The sequence below is a fragment of the Mauremys reevesii genome, linkage group 11 (genome assembly GCF_016161935.1).
Source record: "Mauremys reevesii isolate NIE-2019 linkage group 11, ASM1616193v1, whole genome shotgun sequence".
Lineage (NCBI taxonomy): Eukaryota > Metazoa > Chordata > Testudines > Geoemydidae > Mauremys > Mauremys reevesii.
Window position 1 is genome coordinate 15,312,090 of NC_052633.1, and position 16,689 is coordinate 15,328,778.

Genomic DNA, 16,689 nt, shown 5'->3' on the forward strand with positions numbered 1-16,689 from the left:
ATCCCCAGCCATCACAATTCATGGGACTTTCCCAACAGGTAGCTTCTAGCACTGGTCTGGTTTTCCCAGAGGATGGCTCCACACTAGTGCCAAGGTCCCTGTCATTGTTAGTCCCTGGTTAATCTGAGCCCTCAAGTCTCCCACTTCTCTTTCCAGAAAACTTATTTCAGCTCAGAGATGGAAATACAGGTCAGATGATGCACCTGTTACGATGAGGACTTATGTTCTTCTCTTTCATGCTTCCTCTTCCCCCTAGACAATGGGAGTTACAGAATACAGCTAGAGCTGGCAATCTTGGCTGGCCAGGATTCAAATGAGGCTCCCAAAGGGTGTGGGTTTTGATATATGCCAGGCAAGTTATTATTTTAATATTTTTGTTGGCCACCACTCTACATTCACCCATAATTTCAGAGGAAGCACACAAAGCCCTGAAAGGGAATACAGGGATTCCCACCCCAAAACAGATCAATGGTCCTTCTTGCCTGGTGTCCTTTCTCTGACTCTGGCCAATGCCGGATGCGTCATTCAGAGGAAGGCAAGTAACCCTTTTGCCCCTAATGCAAACTGTGCAATAATACGTTATCAGAGAATGATTCTTCCTGATACCAATGGGTGATCATAGTATGCCCTGAAGCATGAAGACTGAGGACCTTTGTAATGTTAGCTTTGGCTACTTAGTTGCTGATGTTGTTCATAGTCCCAAACTGCAGTAATCCTCTTTTGAAACTTAACGAGCAATTTGACTCCTTTGGGAGAATCCCACAAACCCATCTGGGTTTCCTTTTAATTAGTCTATAACATTCAAAAATAAGCTAATTTAGTTACACCTAAATACAGATTCCATGATAGCACTCCAGCCCAATCACTTGGAGAAGCCAGCAAAATAGCCATCCTAAAATTCAGAGAGTCCTGTCCTCTGTTATTCATGACTGATGTTGTTGTCTAGCTCAAGATGATAAAGTACTAGTGAATACCAGCAGATGTCCTACCCAAAACAGTTAACATAGGCCAGATCACAGAACAGCTATGAACTTAAACACCAGTCAGCTAACACCACCGTACTCAACCCCTTTAAAAATGAATCACTGATAATCAGAAGCCACTGATTTCATACACGGATATTTACGTACAAGAGAGTCCCACAGAAGGCCAGTTGATGAAATCACACAGACAGAAAGGAATTTAAGTCACCATTGTAGAACTCATCCCAATACTTCTGAAACTAATACATACAGAAACCCGATGGGACAAGATTTTGATGATTACGTAGCAAGTAGGGAATAGGGATTAGCCCTAAGAAATACAAACCAGAAAACCAAAACAAACCTCAATAGCACAACACAGACACTATTCTCAGTAACAGAAGTTGTATTTCTACTTCCAAAATATTCTGCCTTTATAATAAAAATCAGCGAGCGTACCAAATTCATAGAAGGAAAGCAACTTTTTTAAAAGCCTTTTAAAGCTCTCCAATGAAATTATCGTTAGCAATAAACACATCAGTCTGGAGCAAGGAGTGGAAACCACCACCATTATCATTTCCTGCTACCTAAGGATCAGCATTAGTGTTACATATGTGTGTGTGTGTGTGTGTATGTATATATATATATATATATATATATATATATATATATATATATATATATTTAACCACTCACCTGAAAGAGAATCAGTTCTCCATGGGTGTGGAAGATGTAAAATGGGTTATGTAAAAGGATTTAGCAACTTGCCAGCCCATTCTCAGAATGAGATACACATAAGAGGCTAGGTCCTCAGCTGATGTAAAAAGGTGTTAGCTCCACTGAAGTCAATTTAAACCAGCTAACAATCTGCCTCAAAATTCCAAACAAGAGCACAAGATCATATGAGCAAATGGTGAATCAATATAGTGGCCTTTATGATATGGATACAGATAGACGGATATATCAGTGTGTCTATTCACGTAACATACAAATACCGACTAATTAATTAAACCTCAAAAAGTATTATTAGCCCCACTTTTTAATGGCAAGTGTGGGGAGGGAATGTTGGGGTAGAGATATTCAGTGACTTGTCCAAACACATGCCCAAAACTGGGACTAGAATTCAGGAGATTCTGGGTTCCAGCTCTATGCTCAGGCCACTAGCCTTCAAAATCTGTTTCATATTACAGATGATTTCTGGATGGATAAATTTTTATTATACACAAATATTTCTAAATCTATTTAATGAATATATTTCTAAATTATCCATTTAGCAAGAGGAATATTTTTTATAAAATATTCCTAAATCATGTGTTCCAATCATCTAGTCCAATTTGGGGGTTGGACAAGATGACCTCCTGAGGTCCCTTCCAACCCTGATATCCTATTCTATTCTATGATTCTACTGCCAGTATTGCAAATACCATTCAATACCATGCCAGTTTAATCATTTATCTAAATGAATGTTATAAATACTATATATAAATCAGTGTTGCTAACTTTGGCAAACTATGCAGAACTTAAAATTTCAGATATTAAATTTGTCATGTTACCCAAAACATCTTTTATTCAAACTCACAGCCAGAATTTTATCACATCACTTTAACAGGTAGCACTGCATATTCTGAAAAGTATACATTCAAGATTTTGCTAAGCCTTATGCAGAAAACAACAAGAGCCTCTTCTATTGCCAAGAAAGCTTAAGTCTAGAGAACACCATGCAACAAAAGCTCCTTATTTACTTCAATATCCTTTACTCTTCAGCATGAATAATATTCATTTCTTTTAAACTCAGATTTTTTTTTAACTACTCTCTTAGGGATTTGAGCAAAGGCAAATTTGGCTGTTCTACAAAGTACGTCTTTTTTGATCTTTCTAAAATATCAGAAATAAGTTTTTATATGCATAAATTTCCTCTTGACTGATGGATTTCTACATCTTTGCCCTTGGGGCAAATTTCTTTACGGGACATCTAATGCAGAAATTCTCAGACTGGAGGCAAAGAATGTATTCTTGGGTGGGGGGCTGGGAGAAGGGGAAAAACCACTTACTGCGCACATTAAGAGCTGGACAGCCGGACAGCAGCGGCTGCTGGCCGGGCTCCTGGCTCTGAAGGCAGTGCCACTGCCAGCAGCAGCGCAGAGGTAAGGGTGGCAATACCATACCATGCCACCCTTACTTCTGCACTGCCTGCACTGCTGCTGGCGGTAGCACTGCCTTCAGAGCAGGGTGCCCGGCCAGCAGCCACCGCTCTCCACTCTGCCTTCAGAGCTGGGCAGCCAAAGAGCGGTGGCTGCTGATCAGGTGCCCGGAGGGACGTAGGGGGGAGAGGAGGAAGTGGGGAGGATGTAAACTACTTCAGACACAAAGAAGGGGGGCATAATCAAATAAGTTTTAGAATGACTGATCTAATCAATCCTTCCAGAGAAAATCAGAGACTATAACAAATAAACAAAACACCAGATACAGACTTTGGGCTCAGGTCTGTACTTTTGCTTGTAAAGGGAGTAACTCCCTGGTGCACCTATCACTGGGCCAGACCATCCCATATGCACATGGAGAGGATTCACCTCTCACACACACCAGTGTAAATCAGGAGTAAGTCTGGTATAAATGAGAGGGGAATCAGATCTTCCATGCAGAGATCTCCCTTTGCTTACGCAGAACCCTATGACTATGGGCAACCCCGGGGAGGGAATGGGAGAATGCTGTAGAGAGTCAGGTGGCAACTTCCACACAATGGCTCTGGCCTCTGCTGAGTCCCCTACAGTTTGAGGCTCCAATCTGCAGACCCAGATCTGAAATTCACCCAAGATCAGGGGAGAGACGAGGCCAGCCTCGACGTTCAGATCCAACTGCACTTCCCTAAAGTTCGAGGGGCTTTAGATCCAGGGTTTTGGTTTGGCACCATCTCTACCCAGACACAGTCTTCAAACTCCATGCTGCAGCATCACGTTAACCAGAGCAGTGCCTGTTACTTCCAGTCAGAGCCTGGAGGAACCTGTGTGGCATACAATACACATTACATACACCTACTACTGCAGAGAAGGAGGAGTGAAGGAGCAGAACCAGGCCCATCTCCTCCTAAGGCCCAGCTCTGTTTCTCTCCTGCTCAGCCAGGACAACTCACTCAGTGACTGATTGGTGTTGGGGGACAATTAGCTTGCGAATAGAGACTTACATTTCCTCCAAGCAAGACTGCCTTTCGGACTCAGAAGTAACACACAGAGGACCATTGCTGTGAATCTCAGTACCAAGCTGGGCCCTGAGGCTGGAATTTTCAAAAGCATTTCAAAAGTCAGTGGGAGCAGAGTCAGGTCAACCATAAGCCTTTGTGAAATTCCCAGCCTAAGTTTCTATTTTTCCCACATATTTTCTGCATCCCTTTAGTCAGAAATATTCAGATGTTTGCGATGTAATGGTGCAGTTCCCCATCACAAAGACAACTGTTTTCATGAATAAGGTAAATTTCTCTCCAAAACAAAACTTCTGGATGAGTTTTGAACCACGAAACCAGCTGCTATCATTCTCTAAAGAAAATGAAGTGCAATGGCAGGGTTCATTTAATCAATCATTATAATTAAATGCAGCCAAGTTAATTGACATGACTGGGCTACTGAAAGGTGGTGGTGGTTGTTTTTTCAACTGCTATTCATTGAGCTGTAACATTCTGATGAACAAAATAGCTTCCAATATCTCAAACTGATACTGGAAACTTTAAAAATATACAGATTGTCCACATGAATATTGAACTTAAAGGGGTGGAATATTAAAGACATTTATAATCTTTACATAGCCAGGTGGGCTCCCTTTTGTTTGGAGAACAACGGATCTCCCGAACAGAAGAGGATGTTTCCATAGACTTACCTCGCTGAAAGCTATTAGGATCTAATTGCATTACTGCCACTGGTGCTGATCCTATGAGATTCTCCCTAGGCCTTCTTAGGGGCTCTATCTTGCAAGAGGCTGGACATGCCCCTGAGATACTGAGCATCCTCAACTCCAACTGGCTTCAACGCAAGGTGAGGGTGCTCAGCACTACTTAGGAGTGCTTAGCGCTTTGCAGGATGGAGTCCTAAGTACAGAGCCTAAAGCCAAATCTGCTTGCTTTAGAAGTACGAGTAGCCTCACTGACCACTGGGAATACAATGTCTGCCTGAATAAGGGGAATGGGATTTAGCTCAAGTGCTGAGCTCGACCCACAAGTTCATCACATATAAACTGATCATATCAGTGAAGTGGAAAGCATGCCATATTTTAAAAAAATTTGAAAAGAGTATTGGCTAGCTTCCCAGCTGGTATAAATCCATGTAGCTCCACTGAAGTCAACGTGGCCACAGTGATTTATGCCAGTGAAGGATCTGGCCTTTAATACACTTATTTTCTATACCTATATATTTTTGGAAATTGGAAAGCATTTGCTTAAAAAACTGTTTATCACCGCCCAGGCACATTACAGCTACAATCAAAAACATAATTAACAAGAAAAGAAAGGCTACATTTCATAGCGAGCACTAGCACAGCTGTAACACCACCGATCTGTCTCAGAGAGACACTAAATGGAAACAAAGAGGTCTGATAAATCTTACAATTATTCGTGCTTAACTTAGGTCACCCAAACCTCACCTTTTTGCAGTATTTTCTTGCAACTAAGCATGTGAACAAGCAGAGGAATATAGTCAATGCAAACGCTGGCCCGTTATCATTTGGAAGGAGGGGTTACTCCCTGATCAAACAAAGGAAGAGGGATTGGTTTCGTTTGTGGGATCTCTCCAGGAAAATACGAAACGAGTGTAAAAACTCGTCTGTTCTTCACAAAGCAGCAAACAATTAGCATTTAGGAAAAATGGGTCAATAAAGACCTCAAATCTTCTTAACAGCTAGCACAATCAATCCATGTGGCAACAGCAATCTAAATTAACACCGTGGAGATGTTAGTTCTTTCTCCACATATCTAAAAAGCAATTACAAATGTCACATCGAATCTCATTTTAAAACACTGTCCCATAGTTTAGCACTGTAGCCTGTGATTAAGTCTACCCTCCCTCCCAAAGCAGCTTTTTACTCTGCTGAGGCAGATGGCTTTGGAAACCGCCCCTTATTCACATCACAGCCATTCTGAATCTGCTCCACCCTATGGAAATCAGACCCATGCTGTTTTCTTTCACATCTGCGTGCACTACAGGTCTTACAAGCATCCCTGGAGCCTCAGCATAAGGCGAAGAATTAAGGAAAAACAGCTGATCCCAACGAGCCCAGAGCCCCTACCTTATAGGGCTCACTCCTGCAAGGCAATGAATGTCCTCAACTCCCGCTGGCACCAATGGGAGTTGAGAGTGCTCAGCACCTCACAACACTACCTAGTCCCTCAAAAGCGTGTCTTCCAGGAATGAGCCTATAGCAACCTACACCTTGATTTAGCAACCCATCCCTATTCAGCAAAGCACTAAAGGACATGCTTAATTTTAAGCATCTGCTTAAGTCCTGCTGGTTTTAATGGGACTTATGCAGGTGTTCAAGTGCCTGGCTGAACTGGGATGGACTATATATATATATATATATACACACACACACACACACATCTAATGGCTTGGCTGAATTGTGGCCCTGATGACCATATACCCAATCCCACACACAAATAAGCAACGTATGACTTTACTCTGGTGAATTACAGAGTAAAGTTACTCACGTGCTTAAGTGTTTGCAGGATCTGGCCCCAAGGATTAATTTTTCATTTCTCAGACTTCTGTTTCTCCTTCACTTGCATTTAAATACAATGTTCCCTGACTGCTTCCTAACTCTGACCCTGATCCTGCAATGAGCTCCCTGTAGGCAGGAGCCAGGAACTAATGTGATCCTGGGATGCATACACAGGGGAATCTTGAGTAGGAGTAGAGTGGTTATTTTACCTCTGAATTTGGCACTGATGTGACCACTGCTGGAATAATGTGTCCAGTTCTAGCGCCCACAATTCAAGAAAGATGTTGATAAATTGGAGAGGGTTCAGTGAAGAGCCATGAGAATGATTAAAGGATTAGAAAACTTGCTTTGTAGCACAGGCTTAAAAAGCTCAGTCTATGAATCTTAATAAAAAGCAGGTTAAGTGATGACTTGATTACAGTCTATATCTACACAGGGAACAAATATTCAACCATGTGCTCTTCAGTCTAGCAGAGACAGGTATAACACAATCCAATTGCTAAACGTTGAAACTAGACAAATTCATACTACAAATAAACCATACATTTTTGACATTGAGGGTAATTAACCACTGAAACAATTTACCAAGGATCCTGGTGGATTCTCCATCACTGACAATTTTTAAATCAAGACTGGATGTTTTTCGAAAAGACCTGCTCTAGGAATTATTTTGGGGAAGTTCAATGGCCTGTGTTCTGCAAGAGATCAGACTAGATGATCACTTGGCCTTGGACTCTATGGTTCTGTGATCCTAGGTGAAGCCCAAATGAAGCCAATAGGACTCCGGGAGGGTTCAGGCATCCATCCAATTGCAGCCCACTGCAGAGTCAGGGCCTGCCTGCTTAAGAGGAATGGAGAGGAATGACTTCCCAATGGAATTGTAAAGGCTCTTTATCCCAAGTGAATTATTTTTGAGCCTGATCAAAGCCTACTGAAATCAATGGAAAGGCTGCCATTGACTTCAAAGGCCTTTGCATCAGGCCCAATATATATAAATACCATGTATCAATGTCCAGGCTTTTTCCCCCCCTTTCTTTATCTAATTTGTTCCTATTACTCTCTTCATACGTATATGGTAGATCAGTTTCCAGACTACACAGATACTGCATTTGTGCACACAGTTTTTTCAGTAGCTTTTAACTGTTATAAAAGTCAATGCAGATCACATCCTCGTGTGCTGTATTCCTGTTTTTCTTAAAGAAAAACCTCCCCCTGCCATTGTACTTAAAATACTACCAGTGAAACTGAACGGAATATACATCACAACTGCACCCAGGCAGTTTCAATACCATCAGTTTAATTCTGCCATTGGAGTTACAATGGCCTGATTCTTGACTCACCCACTCCATTTACTTCCATGGAGTTACTTCAGATTTTACAGCACTGTGAGTGGGAAATTAGGCCCCACAGCTCAAGTTTAAGTGTGTCTGGTGGATTTTTTTTTATATAGTAAATCCAGGTGCAATGGGGACATTAACGCAATGTGACACCAACTGAACAGAAAAGCATGGTTCTGAAAACTTCTTGGGGATAAGAGAATTCTTATTTCACAAACTAGCAGCTTATTTGGGAGCCATTATAATCATTCATGTCTAAGCATGTTACCTTAGGGGCTTTTATATGATGACTACTTCTATGATGTTAGTGTGTATTTAAGGAGCACTGCTGTGTGGGTACTGACATAACATCTCAGCATGACTACTTCAGAGCCTTTAAAATCTAGGGTGTCAGTGGGAGTTTACATAACCATAACAAACCACATTACAAGCACAATATACTGTGCTGCACATTTAACAGTAAAGAAGTACACTAGCATTCTTTTTTGAAAAGCAATTACTTTATACCTGCACTAACTGTATTTTAAGTCTCATTATCAGAGCTATTTTGGTTTGGTCTGATACACACAGAAGCAGTAATCCATAACATGGACTCAATGGCTTGCAGAATTTCATTGGCCAAATCCTGCTTATCTCATACCCGTGAGTAAAAAACAAACAAACGGATACTGGACCCAGTTCTTAAGCTAACACCATCCCACTGCTCGTACCAGGAACCTTTCTAGGACCCACTCAAGCAAAGACTTAAGGTACTGCAAATTATGTTGACCTAAGTTACACTGATGTACAGTCAGCACAGTAAGAAAATCACTTTTGCATGTCCACACTATGTTCCTTGTGTTGGCGGTGCACATCCTCACCAGGAGCGCTTACACCGATTGAACTGTCAGTGTGGGACATTGTAGGACAGCTTCTGAAAGCCAGCAACAGTCGATGTAAGGATTGTGGTGTCTACGCTGCGTCAGCCTAACTACGTCAACCTAAGTGCTACGCCTCTCGTGGAGGTGGAGTTATTAAGTTGGCATAGCGGGCGAGTTACATCGGCAGGAGCAACGTTTTAGTGTAGACTCTTAAAGAGTTAGATCAACATAGGTCACTGCTAGGCAGCTTAACTCTGCAGTGTAGACCAGGGCTTACTCTTGTGCTTACCTTTATACACTGGTTTCCATGAGAGGACTCACAATGGGACTACTTACAGCACGCAAAGTTCAGCCCATGTGTACTGGATTCATTTTGAGTCTTGTACAGCACTGAACTCATTGTCGGCACTTTACAGATTAGTAAAATAAATCATAATTACAGGTGAGGAATTAAATTGCTCCTGGGACTCAATAACTTATGCCAAGTTTTGTTTTAGTGCACTTGTTTTTAATACCAAGCCCCCTGAAATATACACTAGTGACAGAAATGCTAGTACAAGCACAAGCTCTGCTGGCTGCCTCTATAATAGTTCAAATATGCCCCGTGTGAGTGTGTTGCTACTGTTTAGGGATGATGCCCAGTCTCTTGTGATGTGTGAGGTACCTCTCATAGTGACCTATGAAGTAATGACAATGCCAGTTTCAGTAAGTAATGCTCTCTCAGCGCTTTCTATCTTCCCAGCAAGAGCTGAGACAGGGCGATCACGTCATCTGTTAGGGAGGGAACAGAGAGCGGCTTCTGAAAACAAATAAGTCCTGCAGCTGAGTCTCCTCCTAGATGCGTTGGCTCCGAGAGCTGGAGTCTAGACGTAACTACAAGTTTAAACCAGCACAGGTGCAAGAAACAGGTTCTTTCACGGGGAGGGAGAAAAAGGGAAAAATGGAAATGCACAAAAATCGTGTGAGGAAAAATCCCTTCTGAAAACAAAAAGAGCACATTTTCCAAACTGTGAGCAGTGCAGCTTCCCCACAGCTATGCCTGCTAAATGACTTAAAAAAAAAAAAAAAAAAGAGAGAGAGAAAAGGGTAGGGGAAACAAATCATTGACATGACCACAAACGTATGACAAATTGTGAAACAGGATTGTGAGATCTAAAATAAATAACCCTTATGGGAGATTGACATATAACAATTAGCCCAAACGGCATGCACACATTAACCACCCCTTGTATATAAATATCTACTGCTGTACAGAAAGGAACATGATTAAATAAAAATTCACCAGCAACGCAAAGGAGATCTTTATTTGAACGAGAAATGAAAATTCCAGGGGGAGGGGCTCTTACAACCCATACATATCCCTTTTTCCCCCCCAAGCCCTGTTCCATAAAGAAAGCCTCATTCAAATGGGAGTCATCATTTGTTCCAATCATATACGCAATGAATCGAGTCAAGCAGTCTTTATTTGGTAGATCACATTCAATGCAACACTGTACCTGCAGCAGCTTGGCACATTTTGCATCATTCTCTCTTACATGAAAAGTCTTTGTTCTCCACCGCCCCATTGCGGCTGCAAGCCCCCTCTTTCTGTTCGCAGTCGGTTCCTCTCCACTGCTGATCATTTCAACACAGAGATTTTTTTCCAGTGCAAATTAAAACCGATTGCTCCCCTTGCACCCCCACTTTGAACAATGTTCTTTGTCCACCCTTACACATCCTTGTAAAGGCGCTTGAGGGAAGGGGAGGGGAGGGGAAGAGGTTACATCCGTGGCACTCCAAAGATGCTCGAAATCCTAAAATGAGTTGACAAAAGTAGCCTGTTCCTATTAAGATAAATGATCTGAGAATGGTGCTTTCGATTTTCCTCGGGGCACTGCGGTCAAAAATCGGTGTGCACCAGAGGGTCCATGATAACCTGGATTTTGCTTATGACAAAGCTTATTTTCCCCTGGACCACAGGGAAGAAATACACAGCTGGCTCCCTCCGTTCGCGAGTTAGGGAGAGCTGTATCTTAGCGCAGTTGCTCCCCTCCTCTATCCCCCGCCTCCCCACTTTCTTGAAATTTCCATCCTTAAACAAAAGAGGAAGGTGGGGTGGTGACCGAGAGACAGAGCCGCATTCAAGAAAACCCTTCCAAGGAGGCAAAAATTTTTTTAAAAGGTTTTGCTTCTAGATCCACTTAAAACTCATAATAGTGCTTGAGGGGAGGGTTACTTTCTAGGTGTCCTTTTCCTTTCTTCTCCTCTGATGCTGGAAATTCAGGGTGACTGGCTTCAAATCGACACAAGCAACCTTTCCTAATGGTTTACGTGGCTTTTTATTATTAATTATTATTATTAGTTTAATGCTGCCCTCGAGGGGTCCTGCGTCCAGCAACCTTTATGCGGCTCGATACCCACAAATCCCAGGTCCACATCTACCGCCTGTGCAGACCTAACGACACCGCCGCCCTAGGACCAGGCTGGGCCACCGGGCAGCGCTGCCAGGCAGCGCCAGGCGAACCTGTGCCTCGAGCTCTCGGGGCTCGGGGGCTCGCTCCCGGCCCTGGGCGGGCAGGGAGGGAGGCGGTGACTGGCATATGCCAGGCAGCCTGCGGGGCGGGTGGGGGGCAGGCCCGGAGGTGGGGGGCCGGGAGCCCGCGGGGGGGGCGCCCTTACCTGAGCGCAGATGCTGCTGCTGCCGCCCCGGGGCACAGGCCGAGCGCCGGGGACAGGAGGGCGCGATGCTGCCGAGGCTGCGGCGGCCGCTGCGAGTGCTGCCGAGGCTCCCCCGCCGCCCGGCTGGTGCGCGGCCGGCCCCGCCCCCGGCCCCGCCCCAGCGCCCGCACCGGCCCCGCCGCCTCTGCTGCCCAGCTGCTGGGGCGGCTCCTGCCCGGCCTCGCCCGCCTTCCGCGGCCCCGCTGAGCGCCAGGGGGGTGCAAGGGACGGGGGAGCAGAGTGGGCGTGCACAGGGCAGAGCAGAGTGGGTGTGCGAGAGACTGGGGAGCAGAGAGGGTGTGCAAGAGACTGGGGAGCAGAGTGGGTGTGTATAGAGCAGAGTGGGTGTGCAAGGGACAGGGGAGCAGAGTGGGTGTGCAAGAGACTGGGGAGCAGAGTGAGTGTGTATAGAGCAGAGTGGGTGTGCGAGAGACTGGGGTGCAGAGTGGGTGTGTATAGAGCAGAGTGGGTGTGCAAGGGACAGGGAGCAGAGTGGGCGTGTATAGGGCAGAGCAGAGTGGGTGCGGAAGGGATGGGGGAGCAGAGTGGGTGTGTATAGGGCAGAGTGGGTGTGCGAGAGACTGGGGTGCAGAGTGGGTGTGTATAGAGCAGAGTGGGTGTGCAAGGGATGGGGAGCAGAGTAGATGTGCACAGGGCAGAGCAGAGTGGGTGTGCAAGGGATGGGGGAGCAGAGTGGGTGTGTATAGGGAGGGGGGTGTGCACAAGGATGGGGAAGCAGAGTAGATGTGCACAGGGCAGAGCAGAGTGGGCGTGCAAGGGATGGGGGAGCAGAGTGGGCGTGTATAGAGCAGAGCGGGTCTGCACAGGGATGGGGAGCAGAGTGGCCGTGTACACGGCAGAGTAGAGTGGGTGTGCAAGGATTAGGAAGCAGAGTGGGTGTGCACAGGGCAGCGTAGAGTGGGTGTGCACAGGATAGGAAGCAGAGTGGGTGTGTACAGGGCAGAGTAGAGTGGGTGTGCACAGGGATAGGAAGCGGAGATGGGTATGTAGAGGACAGAGCAGAGTGGGTGTGCAAGGGATAGGGAGCAGAGTGGGTGTGTACAGCAGGGAAGAGCAGAGTGGGTGTGCACAGGGCAGAGCAGGTGTGCACAGGGATGGGGAAGCAGAGTAGATGTGCACAGGGCAGAGCAGAGTGTATGGGATGTGCAGCAGGGGGATGTGCAAGGGATTGGGGAGCAGAAGTGGGTATGGGGGAGTCAAGTGGGGGTACAAGGAATGGGGAAGCAGAAACAGGGATGGGGAGCATGAGAATGAGGAGCAAAATGGGGATGCAAGGAATGAGGGGACAGTGTGTAAGGGATGGGCAGCAGACTGAGGGGGACAAACTGGAGATTCACAGGGGTAATGGAGATGCAGACCAGGGGAAGGGAGCTGGCAGATCAGGTGAGGGTGAGGCAGTGGGGAACAGATCAGGATGACACAGAGAGAGGGGAAGATGCCTCCAATGAACTGTGGCCGAAAACAAACAATTGCCCCCTTTTAGTCCAGGGATCAGTTGGTGCAAGTGACAAGCCCAAAAAGCCCAGAAAATTCAAAGTAGTCAACTGTTTTCAGAGATACTAAACTGTAAAGCTGAGCACCACTGAAAGAACATGCCCCTTCTGTTTACGTAACTAAATATGGATTCACATGCCGAGCTGTGGGCAGTGCTTAAAGTGGTCTGTGGAAAAAAAAAAAAAGGGTAAGAGGGCTGTCATAGTCTCGGAACAGCAGCTTTAGTAAAACAGGGCTTAATGTGCACTCCACAGTGGCCCAGTTTTTTTTCTGTCTGGGTCTGCAAATCCCCTGCTTTAAGGACTGGTGGTAATCACCCAGGTTTGAACGTATTGGCCCAAGTCTTCAGCTCGCTCTCTCTATCTGTTTCCCTAAAATGCAAAATTGATATAATGATATTTTGAAAAGTGCTTTATAAGTGTTAAGTATTATTACACTCAATGCAGCCTGGCTGTCATTCACCTCCACCGAACGTCTGACAGCTTAGCCCTGCCCCCTCCTTGTACCTATTCTAGGAATCATCCCCAATAATTATAGAAATGCATCCTGGGAGGGTACCTCAACATCACTTATATGGCACCATTTGGATGTTCCAAGGATGCAGATCTCAGCTTTATCATGTTGTACATTTTTAAGGAGAAGAATAGTTTTGAGGCAGAAAGAACACAGTATAAGCAGTGCTGTTTGTGCAGGTCAGAAACGGAATAGAGACTGAATGCTCATGAGCAGTCGAGCCGATACTGATAATTCTATGGAAGTTCTATTTCCTGGATTTTGGCTGGAATGAAAACAAGAAAAGGTATCTCATTACCTTGTCAACTTTCACTAATTTCCCAAACTGAACTTTCCTCCACTTCCCCTAAGGGTATCAGTTACTGTCTCCAAGACCTGGTCAACATCTAAAACTTAGGCTGACCTAGCTTTGTTGCTCGGGACTGGGAAAAATGTCTTGCCCTGAGCGCCATGGTTAGGGTGACCTAATCCCCTGTCTAGGTGCAGCTAGGTATGACATAAGGATTCTTCCGTCAATCCAGCTACTGCCTCTCAGAAAAGTGGATTATCAACATAAATGGAAAAACCCCTTCCGGCAATGTAGGAAGTGTCTACCCTATGATGCTACAGCAGCATAGCTGCAGCATGGTTGTCATGGAGAAATCAATACATCCAATTCAGGTGCAATAATGTGGAGGCCATGCCATTTTCAGCATGTAGACAGAAGGTGAATCTTGAAAGTTAATCATTCATCTGCAGTTCTCACTCAAAAATTATCACAGAACCTTAGAAATTATAGATGGAAAATACTATTTAGCTCATCAGATCCAACCAAATCCGGAGCCCTTTCTGCTGGAGGATTGTTCTCTACTGGATAGAGTGTTTTATCCAGTATTAACATGAATGCCTCTAGTAATGGGACACCCACCACTTTCCTTGGGAAAATTGTGTGGGAAAATTCTATTATGCCCTTCATAAATTAAATGGTCAACTAAGCAACTGTTACTAAATGCATTAAGACAGGAAATATTTGTCATTTATTTTAAAGATGCTTGTATGAGGGTTTGTTAGGAAGACTTGCAAGGATCATAAGGTGATACTCCAGAGTGTATGTGTGGGGCGTGGGGGGAGGGTTGATGCATAGGAAAAGCACATCTTTTAGAACCTCACGCAAAAATCAAGAATTAGGTAAAGATCTGATACAGAGATCCAAAATTGCCAGTGTAAGAAGATCTGAGCAGTCACATAAAGAGGAGTTCTGCTTGGCCTGTATATTGGAAAAAAGGCATGGTCTATAACCTTTTTAAAAACAGACTAATTTCAAACAGTTATTTGGAGATGTGTCATTCAAAGGAGAACTTGTCAATACATTTTTTTTCCTTTGGATATACAGCTACAATGCCAGAATACTGATGAATGAAGACCACATTCGTCTATTATTCTATCAGTTCTTAGAAGTATACGTTTTGGCCACATAGGGGAAGAAAACATTTAATTTCTTAAATAAGCAATACACGAGTCCAGATTTAATTTGGATGTGTGGACACAGTAGTCAAGTCAGAGGCAGCTGATATTTAGATGATTAGATTAGAAGGGTTACAAACATTAAAAGGAATTTTAAATACATGTAATCTACTTCTATGACATATCCTAGACACATTTCTACTAGCCTCTTTTGCAGTCTGTGTGCATATAACACAATTGGGTTGCAGAGTTTTTGCCATTCTAACTTGATAAGCTTCTAGGCTAAGGTGACTGTGAAAGGTGAGAATCAGTATTATTCTGCTGCTTCTGGTAAATCCTCCTATCATGGGCCTACTTCACATGCAGTCTGTAAGGACCTATATAGGGGACACAAGTTTGATAGAGGGGTCTTTGTATTGGCAGACAAAGGTATAACAAGATCCAATGGTTGGAAGCTGAAATTAGACAAATTCAGACTAGAAATAAATTTCATTTTTTTTTAAACAGGATAATTACACATTGGAACAGTTTACCCAGGATTATGGTGGATTCTCCATCACTGGCCATTTTAAAATCAAAATTGGATGTTTGTTCTGAAAAATCTGCTCTAGTTCAAACAGGAATTAATTCAGGGAAGTCCTCTGGTCTGCTTTGTACAGGATGTCAGACTAGATCACAATAGACCCTTATAATCTATGACCCTATCAATCCGGGGCTATAGAGGAACATCTGAGCTGGGCAGGGCCCTAAATGATCTCTTCTATTGAAAAGCAAAACAAAAACGTCTACTGGAAGTGTTACTCAAACATTTATCATTGGCTTTACAAAGTGGGTAGAAATAGTTACGAATTGTTCCCGAGTTGACTTAACGGGCTCAAATGTTTATCTAAGTGCCAAACACAGTGAGCTTTCCATGAAGATTTTCACAATGGACTCTTCCTTTTATATCTTCCTCGTTTGGCAGCATTAACTTACTGCAGATTATTTATTTGAGGGATGTTGCTTGCTTCTGTGTTTATTTCTGGTCATTGTGGGAAAGGCTATTGCACACAGGTGAGACTTGCAGCATACTCTGAAATCAGATATGCCAAGCCTCAACCTTCTCTCTTCTGCTAAGTCTTTCCACAATTGAGACCATGCCTCTGTCTCTCAAAAGCTGCATTTTCCAGGGGGAACATAGGCATGTCTGTGAGTTGCAAGTGAAGAGTTGGCTCTGGTAAAGCAGGGCCCCAACTAGCCGAGGGCCTTAGAGCTCAAAAGCAAGACATTTCATTGGTACTGGAAGTGACTTGAGAGCAGAATGGGGTGTGGCATACTGGTGTGATGTGCTCTTGGTGGTTTTCCCGGGAATGAGGTAGGCTGTTACATCCTGTACACACTGGAGTTTCTATGCTGCTTCCACCTTCAGAGCAGCAAGTTACAATCGTCCAGTCTGGATGTATTGAACATGTAGCTCATTGGGCCTAGATCCACATGTGAGGAGGAATGGGCATAGTTTTCAAGCAAGCTATGTTTGGAAGACATTTCTCACCCCAGTGACTTGAAATCAGGATCAGGTATACGTCCATTAAGATCCCTAGATTTCATACTACCTTGACAAATGGAAGGCAGGTGAGTTTGAAAAGGGAGAAGTCACAGTGTTTCTCTTTTTTGACCAGCATC